At 37.7% G+C, this 17,848-nt stretch overlaps 2 long non-coding RNA genes across 2 annotated transcripts; both read right to left on the reverse strand.

Moving 5' to 3' along the window:
* Positions 1-4,182: 4,182 nt before the first annotated feature.
* Positions 4,183-6,710, reverse strand: LOC148192899 (uncharacterized). Its single transcript, XR_015782340.1, has 3 exons — positions 6,470-6,710; positions 6,274-6,364; positions 4,183-4,507 (listed from the first exon to the last, which is right to left on the reverse strand). It is a non-coding gene; the product is annotated as an uncharacterized LOC148192899 (long non-coding RNA).
* A 3,873-nt stretch (positions 6,711-10,583) lies between these two features.
* Positions 10,584-13,001, reverse strand: LOC148192900 (uncharacterized). Its single transcript, XR_015782355.1, has 3 exons — positions 12,871-13,001; positions 12,675-12,765; positions 10,584-10,908 (listed from the first exon to the last, which is right to left on the reverse strand). It is a non-coding gene; the product is annotated as an uncharacterized LOC148192900 (long non-coding RNA).
* Between the last annotated feature and the right edge of the window lie 4,847 nt (positions 13,002-17,848).

Consider the following 17,848-nt stretch of genomic DNA (forward strand, 5'->3'; position numbering starts at 1 on the left):
AAACATGCATGATTATTTAATTTAATAATCATGGTTACAACAATTAAGTGCTTGTGATTCAGGAGAGGTGTTGTGGTGTAGTTTTAGTGAGCCCCAAAATCATGTAAACTTTTTTGTTATTTTATATTGTTTGGCAATGATATGAAGTATTATATATATAAATGTTTTTATATTTTATTTTTTTTACTCTGTTTCATTATTGTCAATACTAAATTTCGTCCGGATCGTTTTTGGTTTTACTGTAATCTATTATTTATTTCTTTTTATCTTTATTTTTATTCTCGTTTTTATCTTGTATTTATTTATTGTTACTTTTTTATTTGTTTTCTTATTATTATTTATTATTATTTTTCCCCATATATATGTATATATATTTTTCTTACGTTTTATTATTATCTTACTTTTATTACGTTATTTTTATTTTTAAAATTTTACTATTTAGTTATTGTTTTTATTTTCTATTCTATTTTCATTTTAGTGTTAAGTTTTACCTATTTTAAATATTTTGTTTAATACGGTTAAAAAAGAAAAAAAAAGAAAGAAAAAAATATAAGAAAAAGATTTGAAAAAGAAAGAGGTGTTGGCTGTGGAGGTTGGAACGTGGGGAGCAGAAAAGTAAAAAACGATTTTCTGCAGAGAGCAAGGTGGTGGCAGAGGCGTTGGGGCGTCGTACGGATTTGGTACAATTTGGTTTGGGCATACGGAATCAGCAAAAAGGTTTGAGCACAAGGTTGGAGCGGAGAAAAAACACAAAAAGAAGAAAAAGGGGATTTGGAGAGCAGGGGACCAAAAAGAAAAACTAGAGAGCCTTCAGGAAAATCATCATTGATTCCTAGTGGGAGCATCCAGATTTTTCACCCGCAAAGAAAGACAGAAGTCGGCTAGGAAGAAGGAGAAGGGATCACCGGCTTCACGCACTAAGCAATAACACAGGAGCTCCAAGAGGTAAGGAACTCCTTCACTGTTTCATACTGTCATATATACTGGAATAAGCACACCTTGCTCACACCCTGTTCATATAAGCTGGCGGCATTGTATGTCATTTTATGCTTGATTTTGCTCTGTTTAAGTATGATATTATGGTGTGAATGTTTTCCTTTCTCTGGTCCAACGCATAAGCACACTTCCACTTTAACCTGAAACCTGCTTGATTCATTCCTTGATTCCTATTCCATCTTTGCCGCCAAAATCATCACCATCTCCATTTTCATCCTTCTTGATACACCTATTCACAGTTCCCCTGCATTAAAAAACTACAACAAAACAATGAACGGAAGAAACTAAATCCATCCCAACTCACGCACTACATCTATCATCCTCCCCAGCCACCACTGATTTTAGTTTCTCTGCTCTTGAAACCCATCCCATTCGGTCAACATGATCACCTCCAACACCATCATCCTCAACCTGCATTGCACAAAGCCACAACCAACCAAGAACAATGACCAATTTCCAGCACCCGAACACAAGCTCGTACTTTACCTTCACTGAATCAAAGCCAGAATTTGCCACTGTACCATCCACCATCGCCATCAACCATTCAACACCGATCTCCACTTCCATTCATTCTCTGTTTCACCACGCTCCCTCTCTCCTTCCTAACTCTCACGCTCACGGCCAATCCCAACAAACCAAACCCAAAACCCACTCGGTGCCTAGTCTCAATCATGTTTTCCCATCACCATACACACACACACCCGTGACAACCAGAAAATAACATTCACACATGGCACCCATTACACAATCAAAGAAAGAGGGGACGAGCTGGAGCGACGGCCGACGATGGTCTCGGCGGTGAGGGGCGGAGCTGGCGACGGCTTGGGTGGCGACTCTCGGCTGTCGGTCGGATGGAGGCTTGGGCGTGCGTGGAGGAGCAACTCCTTTTGGTTAGAGAGAAGGAGACATTGGTCTCATTTGAGAGGAACGGCGTGAGTGAGTGAATGAGAATGGTAAGGCAGAACCCCTAGGGGAATTCTAGGTTAGAAACTACCCCGGTGGGCCAAGCCCAGAAGTAAACGAGCGAGCGCTCGTTATCCAAACGAACGAGCGCTCGTTAACCTTAAGCCTTTCTCGACTGACCATTCAACCTTCTCACCAACGAACGCTCGTTATCCAAACGAACAAGCGCTCGTTAACCTTAAGCCTTTCTCGACTGACCGTTCAACCTTCTCACCAACGAGCGCTCGTTATCCAAACGAACGAGCGCTCGTTAACCTTAAGCCTTTCTCGACTGACCGTTCAACCTTCTCACCAACGAGCACTCGTTATCCAAACGAACGAACGCTCGTCAACCTTAAGCCTTTCTCAACTGACCGTTCAACCTTCTCACCAACGAACGCTCGTTATCCAAACGAACGAGCGCTCGTTAACCTTAAGCCTTTCTCGACTGACCATTCAACCTTCTCACCAACGAACGCTCGTTATCGAAACGAACGAGCGCTCGTTAACCTTAAGCCTTTCTCGACTGACCATTCAACCTTCTCACCAACAAACGCTCGTTATCCAAACGAACGAGCGCTCGTTAACCTTAAGCTTTTCTCAACTGACCATTCAACCTTCTCACCATCGAACGCTCGTTATCCAAACGAACGAGCGCTCGTTAACCTTAAGCCTTTTTGACCGTTCGCTCAGCCTTCTCCCTAACGAGCGCTCGTTATCCAAACTTTTTCGACCGACCGTTCGGCAGCCTCAGCCTTCTCCCCAACGTCCGCACGATAGCCTCCGCTCTCTTCCACGGACCGCTCGTTAACCAAGCTTTTCGACTGACCGTTCGACACCCCTTTTTTGTTTTATTTTTATTTTGGAACCCCCATTTTGTTGTTTTTTTTTTTATTATTTATTTATTTATTTGCCTTTTATTTATCTTATTTCATTTTATTTTATTTTATTTTATTACTTTATTTTATTTATTTCTTTTAAATATCCACTTATTTCAAAAAATATATATATATATAATAATTTTACTTATATACACATAAAAAATAAAATTTACAAAAATACGTTACAAAAGGTTAAGCGCATGTGTGATCGCTCGCATCGTCCTTGTGCTAAAAACCTTTTCTTCTTTCTCAAATAAAATTATAAAAATACGTACAAAGGTTAAGCGCATGTGTGATCGCTCGCATCGTCCTTGTGCTAAAAACCTTTTCTCTTGCTTAAATAAAAATTACAAAAATATTTTAAAAGGTTTAGGCACATGTGTGATCGCGCGCATCGTCCTTGTGCTAAAACCTTTTCTTCTTCTTTTCTCAAATAATAACAAAAATATTTTAAAAGGTTTAGGCACATGTGTGATCGCACGCATCGTCCTTGTGCTAAAACTTTTTCTTCTTCTTTTCTCAAATAATAACAAAAATATTTTAAAAGGGTTTAGGCACATGTGTGATCGCTCGCATCGTCCTTGTGCTAAAAGACCTTTTCTCTTTCTTTTATAAAAAAAAATAATAATAATACAAAAAATATATTTTTAAGGTATAGGCACATGTGTGATCGCTCGCATCGTCCTTGTGCTAAAAACTTCCCTCCTTCTCACGTAAAAATATCAAAATATAAACATTCACATTTTCAAACAACAAACAATTTCTCTCCCAGAACTACGTGATCCTTGATTCTCCATCAAGATTGGAGATACGTCGGAGCAAGGCTAGTCCTTGTCAGGTTCACTTCCCAAAAATCCCAAAATCATTTCAAAACGAATTTTCAATCAATTTCTCAAACAAATCTTTCAATCAATTTCTCAAACAAATCTTTCAATCAATTTCTCAAACAAATCTTTCAATCAATTTCTCAAACAAATCTCTCAAGCATTTTCAAAAAGAACTATGTAACCCTGATTTCTCATTTTGAATGAGAATACGTAGGAGCAAGGTCAATCCTTGTCGGGCCCAAAAAACTAAAAAATATGTTTTGTTTATTTAGAATTTTATTTTAGGGGATAGTTAAACATTTTGAAAACCACATCATATTCGTGCATTTAGTTAAAGGTACTGCCTAAGGGCAGGCGTTGTGGGGTGCTAACACCTTCCCCACGCGTAACCGACTCCCGAACCCAATCTTTGGTTTTCGTGGACCGTGCTTTATCGTTTTATGGTTTTTCCGTAGTTTTCCAGAATAAACTATGGTGGCGACTCCAAATCTCTTTTTCCAAAACTTGATTTCTTTTTGGATCGTCGTCCTGTAACATCCCAATAAATAGTAATTACCATTAATCAGAACTAATCACATTTACAGTAAATACAGTGCAGTCTTAACATTTATAACAGCTGCTCCAAAAGAAAACAGCACGTACAGCAAATTACAGCGTTCAGAAATTCATGATCAATTCAAAACCAGTGCTGAATAATCTATTCTGCAAAATTATATACAGAACTGCCAAAATTACAGCACAGAAAATCTAATATCTACTACGGAACAGGCCTCTACTGCTCAGCTTTAACTTCAACTTCTACCAAGTTGGCATCCTCCAAATTTTCTTCTTCCAGCATTGTTTCCAGGGGTACCTCACCATCTGCTCACATCCACAACGGATGATCATTGCATTGACAAGACGGACATACAGAAACAGTAGACAACACAAGGAAATTGCAAGGGTAAGCTTAGGTAATTTAATTCAATACCATCAACATAATTTAACATATAACATCAGCCATATAGTTCATACAACATTAAACACATATTCACGCATACAGTAACTCATTCATATTCTCATAATTAAAGACTGTCCGGACTGTATGATGCCATGTATCTACAGGCGTTCTTGCACACGGGTGGTGTAGTAACTGGAACATCCATCAGCTGCCACCCGAGGTTAACCCTATCAGTCCAAAGTACTCAATAGGACTAGGGCCTCCTGCCATTCCCACGCATGACCTACTCCCCTCTACATGAGGATGAGCACTCACGGAATATCAGGATGAACAGCCATCAGCAGCTTTACCATGGTCATACTACACTACTTCTCATATTCACATCATGGAGACGTTCCTCCTTGGAACGCTCATTCACAATCCAATTCTCATAAATCCATTCAAATTACCATTCGTACATATTCACAATTTCTCTTAATCAAATCTTCATTTCTGTATTCCACTCTTTTAATTTAAATACAAGTTACTATTTAATAGATCAAGACGACTGTATTACAGTGCACTGCAGCCTCGTTTCTGAACAAAAGAAACGAACCTTTATTCATGTACGGATGTTAAGAACACTTAAGAATTTAATTGAGATTGATTCAAAAAGATCTGATTAATACTTAGGATAATTCTAAGTATAATACTGGAGATTGAATAAAAAGGATAAGTATAATTTAGATATATTTCAATAGATAACCAGAATATGAAAGAAATTCAGATATGAACACTGTCATAAAAAAAACCGAACGTTAAATAAGAATTTGAACGAACACCATATACGTTCGCTCACGAATCCAGGATAGGACGAGCGTTCAGTTATAAAACCGAACACTGCTTAGGACGAACGCCAGTCAATGACCGAGCACCAAATAGAACTAACGCGCATGGAAATGAACGCGCATGGGAACGAACGTTCAGTGTCGGACCGAACGCTAACTAGAACGAACGCTCAATCTAAGATCGAGAGTTCCTTTGGGCGAACGCTCAATATAATACTAAGCGCCACTTATGACGAACGCTGGTGGACAAAACCGAGCGTACTAATACCCTTCAATTAAATTTTTAAATGGTTGGACACGCTAAGTTGAGCCGAACGCTCAAACTTAACTCTGCACACAAATAACACTCGTTCTCGATCCGAATCCTCTCCAAATGAAAGAATTCTTACTCTAAGTTATTGTCCAGTGAAACCGAACGGTATAAGACCGTTCGATGACGAGCGTACACCATCAATCAGAGAAGACCAGACTTTCCAGATTTTAAAACACGAGAATTTCACAGTTTTACATATGATTCATAACTTAGAATTTATCTTTAACATAACTCTCATGCATTCCAAAATTCCTATTATCAATCCATAAATACAGAGTCTTCCATCTTCCAGTTTCAAACATATCATATCAACATACAGTTCAAATCAAAATCATTCCAAATTATGCAGAATCAATCACATTACAACTCATACATTTCATTCACTGCATAATTTCATACAACATTCCTGATATACATCCATTTCAATTCTGCTTCATCACGCATATTCAAAATTCGCATAATGCATACATTTCAAACATCCATCACAATTCATTACTGTCATACAGATCAAACATATATTAAATTAAATTACTAAAGCTTCCCTTACCTGGTTCAGCAGTGAACTTCCAAATGCTAGGGTTTCACTCTTGCTCTCACAGCTTTCTATCCAGAAGTTTACTCAACAACTTCCACTTAATCTAATACACCAAAATCGTAGACAGATCAGACCCCTAACCCACGCATGCAACCAGAATTTTGGTTCGCATGAACTGAATGAACGAAGTGCAGAGATGAGGACTTACCAGTCACAGAATTCTAACTTGTTCGGTTCAAATGAAAGCTTACAACACCGTGAATGATCCTACGGTTTCTGAAATGGAAGCAAAGATGCTGGTGGTAAGTGATCTTAGAGAGAAGATGAAAAGAGTTTAGAGAGAAGCTGGAGGATTTGAATTCAGATTTTCTGGGAAGAAGATGAAGCATGCAAGGAATGGAGAAGAGGTTTCCAGAAAATATTTTTCTCTTCCCACGCAGGACAAACGTCCATTCTCTGCATGCCACTTGTTTTCCACTAACGTTTTTGGAACGTTCCCTCAGTGACACATGGCAGGCGCATGCAGAGTGGAAGTGAGTGGGTTTTGACGTGGCAAGGTGTAATAAATGGTGATCAGAGTGTGGATTTAAGTGCTTAATTAATCAGGTTCTCACATTCCCCCTAACTACAAAAATTTTCGTCCTCGAAAATTCTAAGGCTTACCAGGGAATAGGTGAGGGTACGATTCCTTCACTGCCTCTTCAACCTCCCATGTTGAGTCACCAGTCTTTGCATTCCACACCACTTTCACAAGACGAACATCCTTTCCTATGTAAAGTCTGGTGCGGCTGTCTTCCACACATACAGGTTGCATCTCCAGTGTCCTGTCTGGGCGAATTTGGATGTCTTCTAACTCCAGTACGTGTGAGGGATCAGCTATATACTTCCGAAGTTGGGAAACGTGGAAAAATGGGTGAAGGTTGGACAGTTGAGGAGGCAAGGCAATGTCGTACGCAACTGGCCCTATTCTCCTTAAGGGTGTGTTCGGTTGAAGGGAATTCACTGTTTACAGTAACTTGTGAGCGACGATGGAAATAGCGAACGTGTTCGTTTGTAGCGATTGTTGATGACGGAAAAGAATGGATTTGTGGGATGGCACAGCTTGATCGATAGCCGCACTACTGAAATGCCTTGAGCAGATTGATACCACATTTACACAATCGCCATGAGCCATTTCCATAATACCCAGGAAGATGCACGATCAAAGGCCATGCGAGCACATTATTAACTTTTGACTGGCAGACGCGTAATCGATTTCAACCACACCTATCGGTTATATTTGAGTAAGGCTGAATGATTATGGGAAGAAAATGAACTACAGAAGAACGCTGACGTAAAGAACTGGTTGACAACATTTCATTAAAGAGATAATAGCTTTGAAAGGTCGACCAACTCATGACATAAATACAGAATGGGAAAATTACTAGTAGGAAATCACGAGTCTTTCCAAAGAAAATGGTGAAATGGGAAAGTTTATCACTGTTTGATTCGAGTGTGAACAGAGAAACAGAAGGAATCAGAGAAATAGAGGAGAGAAAACACATAAACAAGTAATCTGATCATCACGGGGAAAAATTATTATTAATTGAAATTCAAGACATATACATATATATATATATGTATATATATATATATATATATATATATATATATAGCTAATCCAAGTAAAGAATGGAGATAACGAATGTCCAAGAAGAGAAAAATACAACGTTGTTTATAACTCACGTGCAGAAGGAAGAGAATAGAAAGTTTCACTACGAACGTTTAAACGAAAACTGAACGACTAATCAGCAAGAAAACCCACTAAATGAATTAAAAGTTGGTCTATTTGACAGTTACTGTTTAAGAAGGAGAGCATAGAAACTTTTCCAATTGATTGGTGGAGAGTATCAAATTTCTTCAGTTTATGCAAGGACTGAACTGCTTGGTTCTTGGAGAAAATGAGACTTCATCTCTAACCCATAATCGACTCAAAACATGCGTATGCCCAGGTCTTCCTGTTTTGGGATTTTTCCTATCCGTCTGGCCGTTCGCTTGGAGTAATAAGTTGAACAAATCATCAATTGGTTTCCCCAACTTACTCTTCAATGATTGTACAGTACTAAAAGATGAACTAAAACAGATGAAAATCTCTACTTATCTTGCTACTAGATTGCGTTCTAAGGAATCCGACTACTCCCCTACTACTTCTCAACTGATCATTATAACGCACATACCCTTGGTCAACCCGTCCCTTAACTAATATAATATTATGGCTTTTTGACCGTTCGATAAAGGTAATTGGCTTAAGTTCTTGATAATCCTATGTCGTTGTCATGCTCTCTCGAAGGTTCTACCTTTACCTTTTGTCATGCTACCCATAACCCGCACGATGTCCGCTTTCGTAACCGACTATCAAGAATGATTTTCTAACTGCTTAACTCAGATCCTTGACAAACAGTTCATATACTACCTCCAACTGAAACGTCTGATGCCATTCGATTCTAGTCCTCCACTTATCCCTACTCATGGATCATCATAGCCTACACAAGTCTTAAAATTTTCACTTTATTCATCCAAAGTTCTAAAGTAAGGTTACCCTTAGACGTTCTTCACGTTGCATTTCGATTCATCCTTCCTATTTATTGACCAAACTGGTGCACTTATAGTAAAACGCTCGTTCATAATAACTGCCTTCTCAAATTCCATCTACTCTGCTGAAGCTATTCTATAAAAGGCTACTAACACTAATTACGCATCTGGTACCAGGTCAGAGAAAAGTTCAACTCCACGTTGAGGGGATAACCTAGGCGCCTCTTCTTGGGGATTCGATAATTCAAACGTTTCTTATTAACGTTAGGCTACCCAAGATGATTTACACAATATTTACCTGGAATGACTTCCTAGTGAAGCGACGCCAGCAAGTAACACACTCACTACCCTATCACTGAACATCTAATCTTATGGACCTTTTAACACTGCAAGGATTAACGAAGAGTATAAAATTGAGATTACCGGATCTTACCTGTTGGAATAGAAAAAGAACGGGAGTTTGGTATCGAGCGTCTAATCAATTGGTTTAAGACGCCAAGCGTGTTAATCCGAACGGTAAAATCTCATTTACACCGAATGATCAAGGAGGGAAAAATACAATATCACATGCACTGAGAATACTTATTTCACTGATTTTCAATTCGCTGTACCAGTACCAGGGTATAGTATTTATGAAAAAAAAAAAAAAGAAAAAAAAAAAAAAAAAAAATGAAGAGTAACTACCAAGGACAGTTAATCAGAAACTGTTTGGGTTATTCAAAATAATTAACACTCAGCTTTACTCTAACATCACTACCTATGACTTTCAACACTATTGACTCGGCTATTTAACCTAAAATCTACCATCTCCCTTTTGTTGAAGCTAGCTTTTCTGCCTATTAGGCATTCTTGGTCGTAACAAACCTTCTTTCTACACCGCTTACACTTCTGATTAGTGCTACCGAATGATTCCCTCGCTACCACCAACGGAGGCCCCTAATAACGTTCGCATCCTTACCTATACTCTTAAGTCCCTGAAACTCTCAACTAAACTCGATTCTCGATTTACCACGATTTACACACGCCCTAGCAATACTCCCACATATTCCACTCCTGTTGGTAAATAAGAGAAGAAGTAGACGACTAGCTTTAGTACTATCCTTCCACACCAATTCCACATACTGCTACTGAGACGTCTCTGCTGAAACTTGAACGCTCTTCAAATGTTGATAAGTCTGAACTAACGAAATGTTCCGTCGCTGCATATCGGTGATTGTTCATCCCATCCATGTCGTGGAGTTAAACGTACCCATAACCGTAGATAAGAGAGGAAAGACCTAAATGCCCCCTACTGAAAATACAAGGAGAAAAATATTCCTCATTCTAACTCAGGGATCATATTTAAATCGAACGCTGACTACGGCCAAAAGCCAAATCAGCTTAGTCAACAAGACAGTGCATGACCGAACGGTAATTAATAAAAAGTTCGGTCACAAGAAAACCAACCGGAGACCGAACGATCAGCAAGAAACCGGACGGTCGAGTTCAATAATTAGAAGGGTCAAATCTCAATCAGGATTCAGAAAAGAAAAACATCTCTGGCACAAGTCATGAGTGTACATCCTTATTGCTTCTATCCAGACATTCTCTGTTCTCAAAGCTTTTAGTTGAATATATAGAATTGGCATCTAGATTTGGGAAAAACGGTAGAACATACCATTTAATCTCAATTCTCTATAGGAAAACATGACAAACCCGTAACTCACAGGTCGTTTTAGGAACTAACTGCTCTGATACCAATAAATGTAACATCCCAATAAATAGTAATTACCATTAATCAGAACTAATCACATTTACAGTAAATACAGTGCAGTCTTAACATTTATAACAGCTGCTCCAAAAGAAAACAGCACGTACAGCAAATTACAGCGTTCAGAAATTCATGATCAATTCAAAACCAGTGCTGAATAATCTATTCTGCAAAATTATATACAGAACTGCCAAAATTACAGCACAGAAAATCTAATATCTACTACGGAACAGGCCTCTACTGCTCAGCTTTAACTTCAACTTCTACCAAGTTGGCATCCTCCAAATTTTCTTCTTCCAGCATTGTTTCCAGGGGTACCTCACCATCTGCTCACATCCACAACGGATGATCATTGCATTGACAAGACGGACATACAGAAACAGTAGACAACACAAGGAAATTGCAAGGGTAAGCTTAGGTAATTTAATTCAATACCATCAACATAATTTAACATATAACATCAGCCATATAGTTCATACAACATTAAACACATATTCACGCATACAGTAACTCATTCATATTCTCATAATTAAAGACTGTCCGGACTGTATGATGCCATGTATCTACAGGCGTTCTTGCACACGGGTGGTGTAGTAACTGGAACATCCATCAGCTGCCACCCGAGGTTAACCCTATCAGTCCAAAGTACTCAATAGGACTAGGGCCTCCTGCCATTCCCACGCATGACCTACTCCCCTCTACATGAGGATGAGCACTCACGGAATATCAGGATGAACAGCCATCAGCAGCTTTACCATGGTCATACTACACTACTTCTCATATTCACATCATGGAGACGTTCCTCCTTGGAACGCTCATTCACAATCCAATTCTCATAAATCCATTCAAATTACCATTCGTACATATTCACAATTTCTCTTAATCAAATCTTCATTTCTGTATTCCACTCTTTTAATTTAAATACAAGTTACTATTTAATAGATCAAGACGACTGTATTACAGTGCACTGCAGCCTCGTTTCTGAACAAAAGAAACGAACCTTTATTCATGTACGGATGTTAAGAACACTTAAGAATTTAATTGAGATTGATTCAAAAAGATCTGATTAATACTTAGGATAATTCTAAGTATAATACTGGAGATTGAATAAAAAGGATAAGTATAATTTAGATATATTTCAATAGATAACCAGAATATGAAAGAAATTCAGATATGAACACTGTCATAAAAAAAACCGAACGTTAAATAAGAATTTGAACGAACACCATATACGTTCGCTCACGAATCCAGGATAGGACGAGCGTTCAGTTATAAAACCGAACACTGCTTAGGACGAACGCCAGTCAATGACCGAGCACCAAATAGAACTAACGCGCATGGAAATGAACGCGCATGGGAACGAACGTTCAGTGTCGGACCGAACGCTAACTAGAACGAACGCTCAATCTAAGATCGAGAGTTCCTTTGGGCGAACGCTCAATATAATACTAAGCGCCACTTATGACGAACGCTGGTGGACAAAACCGAGCGTACTAATACCCTTCAATTAAATTTTTAAATGGTTGGACACGCTAAGTTGAGCCGAACGCTCAAACTTAACTCTGCACACAAATAACACTCGTTCTCGATCCGAATCCTCTCCAAATGAAAGAATTCTTACTCTAAGTTATTGTCCAGTGAAACCGAACGGTATAAGACCGTTCGATGACGAGCGTACACCATCAATCAGAGAAGACCAGACTTTCCAGATTTTAAAACACGAGAATTTCACAGTTTTACATATGATTCATAACTTAGAATTTATCTTTAACATAACTCTCATGCATTCCAAAATTCCTATTATCAATCCATAAATACAGAGTCTTCCATCTTCCAGTTTCAAACATATCATATCAACATACAGTTCAAATCAAAATCATTCCAAATTATGCAGAATCAATCACATTACAACTCATACATTTCATTCACTGCATAATTTCATACAACATTCCTGATATACATCCATTTCAATTCTGCTTCATCACGCATATTCAAAATTCGCATAATGCATACATTTCAAACATCCATCACAATTCATTACTGTCATACAGATCAAACATATATTAAATTAAATTACTAAAGCTTCCCTTACCTGGTTCAGCAGTGAACTTCCAAATGCTAGGGTTTCACTCTTGCTCTCACAGCTTTCTATCCAGAAGTTTACTCAACAACTTCCACTTAATCTAATACACCAAAATCGTAGACAGATCAGACCCCTAACCCACGCATGCAACCAGAATTTTGGTTCGCATGAACTGAATGAACGAAGTGCAGAGATGAGGACTTACCAGTCACAGAATTCTAACTTGTTCGGTTCAAATGAAAGCTTACAACACCGTGAATGATCCTACGGTTTCTGAAATGGAAGCAAAGATGCTGGTGGTAAGTGATCTTAGAGAGAAGATGAAAAGAGTTTAGAGAGAAGTTGGAGGATTTGAATTCAGATTTTCTGGGAAGAAGATGAAGCATGCAAGGAATGGAGAAGAGGTTTCCAGAAAATATTTTTCTCTTCCCACGCAGGACAAACGTCCATTCTCTGCATGCCACTTGTTTTCCACTAACGTTTTTGAAACGTTCCCTCAGTGACACATGGCAGGCGCATGCAGAGTGGAAGTGAGTGGGTTTTGACGTGGCAAGGTGTAATAAATGGTGATCAGAGTGTGGATTTAAGTGCTTAATTAATCAGGTTCTCACACGTCCCGTCGCGATTCCGGATGCGACAGATGGCGACTCCACTGGGGACATTCAGGGTCAGGCCATTTAATTAGATGCGCGAATTTGACATGATTTTTCTTTGTGTTTTTCTTCCCCTGTTTTGTTTTCTTTATCTGTGTTTGATAGTTGGAATAACTGCATGTGAATTGTTGAATATGGAACCCTAGGGTAGAAAACATGTTTATATCTGCCTGGGAATTTTTCTGGTTGTTTTGCAGGTGAGGGTTTGGGTATGCATTGCATTCTCCCTTCACACACACACTTTGTGCATATCATGAGTGGGGCCCTATACCCGGGTCTGAGCGTAACTTAGAATTAGAGGAGTTGTGTAGCGGTGTCATTCTGGGATGTACTTCCTGTCTGGCTATCGTGAGAACTCCAGCTAGAGTCTGTTCTCTTCACTTGTGTCTCCTCATCTAGTTGATTACTCGATTGTTGTGGAGATGCTATGAAGGGGGCCATAGCTCTAGTGACCATTGACCTCTAGGTTCAGGAGACCATCCTTGTGAAATTGCATATACTTGACCTCGAATCCAAGCCATTGAACCTTTATTAGGGCACAAAGGGAGAAACGTGTATTCTTGTAATCCTCACGCTGTTCGTTCTCTTTCGAAAATTATGTTATTGCATTTTCATGCCATGCATGCATTTGATTCATCGTGTTGTTTTATTATCATGCATCATATTCATGCATCATTTAGTAACATGTTGGTTTTAGGGGAAATCACAGGTATTGTTAAACTGCTTTTCGTCGCGCAAAAACAGAACAAACTAAGTTTCCCCACTAATGAAGTATAGGGACAACCTAGGTATCAATCCAAAGACTCGGCTAAAATTAAGTCTAAAGTGTAGAGTTAAATCTTGTATTTATTTACTATCTAATAACTACTAAAGCAAGGTGGGGAAATGAAATATGAAACAGTGAAATTAAAGAGAAAAGAATAAAGGAATCAAATCTGTATAAAAGAAAAAATCAAGAAATAAAATGCAAGGAAATAAAAACAAAACTGGAACCTAATCTAAATTGTAAAATAACTGCATAACAAAACAGAACCTAAACTAAAATGAGAACTGAGTGCAATTAAAACTAACCTAATACAGCAAAATGAAACTAAAACTAAAACTGAACAAGATTCTAAGAGTAGACAGTTCAACATCTAATCTACTAAACTTAGTCTATTCATAGGAAAACAAAAATCAAAGTAAAATTAAAATGCAATACAGATCACTCTATCCTAATCTATATATCACCAGAAATCAATCAATAACAGAATTTAGAATTGAAACAAATCAAAAACAGTACCTAAATTCTAAAAGCAGTATCACAATAAAAAAACAGAATTGAAGTCATAGGTGAATTGCACATTGAACTGAATAAAAAAGTGCTTAGAGCTCTCAGGAAGACATCCTGATAATATGAATTCCAATACAGGATATTCTAAGTCATATTTCAGAACTTTAAATTGACTCTTTCCACTAATTTTTCCAATCAATGTTCATTAACCTATTCATCAATCTAAAATGCACAAACAAATTCAAGAAACACATATTTGAATCAATTTTTATGCATTGGACTGTTCTCTGTCTCGAGAAGACATCTCGATGAAGAATGCTCACTACGGAGACATTTAATTCCAAACGGAACCATAGAAGTGCAGAGTTACAGAATCCAAATCATTTTCTCAACACATAACAAGTACAGAAATCAAAAACAAAGAACAAAATCGAAACATAAACAAGAACAGAACAAGAACACAAAATCAACTTTATTAACATGAAAAGAAAATTTTACAAACTACCGGAAATCACCAAGACTCTCGCGGCCTGTCACCCTCGCGATCGTCTCAACAAAATCCAAAAGTCGAGAACTCTACTTCTACGAAAGCGGAAAGGAACCCTAACCTAAAGAGCTTAGAACTATGAACAGAGAGTGTATCTCAAAGTATGTCCCGTATTCTATTTACAAGGTGAAAGCCCTTTTTATAGGGTCAGAAAAACAAAAGAAAACGAAAGAGGGAAAAGGAAAGGGGAAAAAGAAAAATGGGAGATGGAGAACCTTGCTGTGACGCTTCGAGCTCTCCACGTGGCAGCTCCGGTCAGCTCTTCTTTCTCGCTGGTCAGCTCCAGTCGTCTTCTTCTCTTTATCTTCACCGGTCAGCTATCCAGGAAGCTCTTCTCCTTTGGGCAGGGTTGATCTTCTCCCTTCTCTCTTCACTCATGGGAGCCCTAGCTTAGCTCGAAGGTTCTTTTCTTTTACTCAAATGCACGAAGACTTCTTCATTTTGCCAAAATGATTTGCAAACCTGAGACCCCCAATGACAGCCTCTGAAACGCAACGTTTCATTAAAGGAGAATTGGCCCAATTGTTGCTCCCTGCTGTTCAATAGATTCAGCCACAAAATAGCCCAAAGATGGATCAGAGCCCAGTGTTTCTGCTGGCTGTTCAAGCCCAAACCAGATCCTAAAATAATAAAAGAGTTAAAAAAAAAAATATTATGAGATTAAAACCTATTTAAAACCAAACATTTTTATTAAAAGAATTTCAAAAACATACTAATTTCCTAATTATTATCAAAGATTAAAAATTACATCTAAAAACCTATTTTTAACTAAAATTTTACAAAACTAAAGAATTAAGAGAAAAACATAAAACTAGCCTAATTCTAAGAAATTAAAAACTAAAGAAATCTAAGAAATGATTTTTAACAGAGAAAAATGTGTAAATCTAGAGTGTTATCACACCCCCACACTTAGACAACTGCCCTCCTGGGCAGGGACAAACTAAAAAGAAAAAGGAAAAGAAAGACTCAATCTATAAAGGAAAAGACTAAACACACACAACAAGAAACACTAGACTCTTATCACAAGCAACTCAACTCTGCTAATTCACATACCATCCAGCCATTTTTCTCTAATAAGAACTGCACAAACAGAATCACCAACTCTAAATCTAAGTTTCAGTAACTCTAGCAAGTAAATAACAGTTAAATTCAACCCAAAACAAGCAGAAAATTACAATTCAGAGAAGTAGCAATCCAAGTTCAACCTCACAGGATAAAGTGTTTCCCTCAGATCACTCAGGTGTTTAGGTCAGCCTGTGTTTCACTCCACATAACATGATAGACCACAGTTCACAACTTTGGAAAAATTCTAATTGACACTGCTTGAATCAAGATAACTCTAGATCACTAGGACTTTCATGGCTTGTAATGTAATGGAGAATGGAAAGGCCATATGGATGGGAAATAAAAGCAGAAACTGAAATGGATAAGAGAAATGTGAAAGAGGACAAATAGAACTCACTGCAGGTATTGCATTCTTTTCTTGGCCATAATCTCTTTTTTTTTTTCTCAGGTCTTTTTCTCAATCAATTTTCTCTTTTTCTCTTTTCCAGACCTTTTTCTTCTATTTTTCAGATTAGATTTTTTTTCTTTTTAGAGCTCTTTTCTTTTCAATCTCACCTCTGACCTTACTCTTTTCTGCTTTCTGAGTTCTAAATTCTCCTTACTTCTCACACATCTCTCAAGGTTGTTTATTGATGGGGGAAATGGTTTATAATGGATGGAAAGCAAAGAAAAAGGCTAAGGCTCAAATGAGGGTACAATGGAAAGAAATGTGAATGGGAAGAAGAAAGAAGGCCTACATCATTTCTTAAGTTCTACCAAGATCAAGCACATCAAAGAGAATTAATACAAAATCAGAACTATGACTATACATGCATGCATTCACACTAGAAAGAAAAAATTGGCCCAAAACTCTCCAGGGTTAAAGATTTGTCAAAAATGGAATTGCTACTCTCTATCATGCAAAAACTGCTTATTTAGACTGAACTAACTGCAAAAACTACTGCTAGAGCTACATCTACTCAAATCTAGAGCTAAAGACACTATTGGCAATCTATCTTAAAGAAATAAAGCTAAGAGGTTAAGTAAGGTAGCAAAAAGTTAAGTAAAATGTGAAATAGAATCTAGAAATACCTAAACAAAATTACCTAAAGCTATTTACAACCTAGACAAACTAAAACAGAACAGAATGTAACCAAAAAGAACTCAAATCAATAACAGGGAAAAGAAATCCAACTAGAACAGACTCCACTAAGACCTACAACAACTCCTAACTGACATTTCTATGCAAAAAGAAACAATAACAGGGAAAAGAATTAAGCAAAAGCAAGAAGCAATCAGATACCTAAAGCAATGAACCTAAACCAAAACCTAAACAATCAAAACAGAAATGTAAAGAAAGAAGGAACTAAAGCAAGAAAAACCTAAAGGGAATTCTAAGCAAAGACTAAAACAGGACCTAAAGAATAGAAACAAGGGTTAGAGAATTAAAAGGAACCTGGAACCAGTCCTAAACTACCTAATATATTTACAGAACATAAACCTAACCTATTCCTATAAGCTACCTAAACAAGGACAGATTAACCAAAGCATTGAAAAGGAAAAAGCTAAACAGATTCAGAAAAAATTTTAAAAACAGTAGCAGAAAGAAAATAGAACCTAATTATGAAGAAAATCCTAATTGAAAACTTGAAACAAAGCATGAAAC

The sequence above is a fragment of the Vigna umbellata genome, chromosome 9, assembly GCF_029865625.1.
Source record: "Vigna umbellata cultivar VRB3 chromosome 9, Vumbellata_1.0, whole genome shotgun sequence".
NCBI lineage: Eukaryota > Viridiplantae > Streptophyta > Magnoliopsida > Fabales > Fabaceae > Vigna > Vigna umbellata.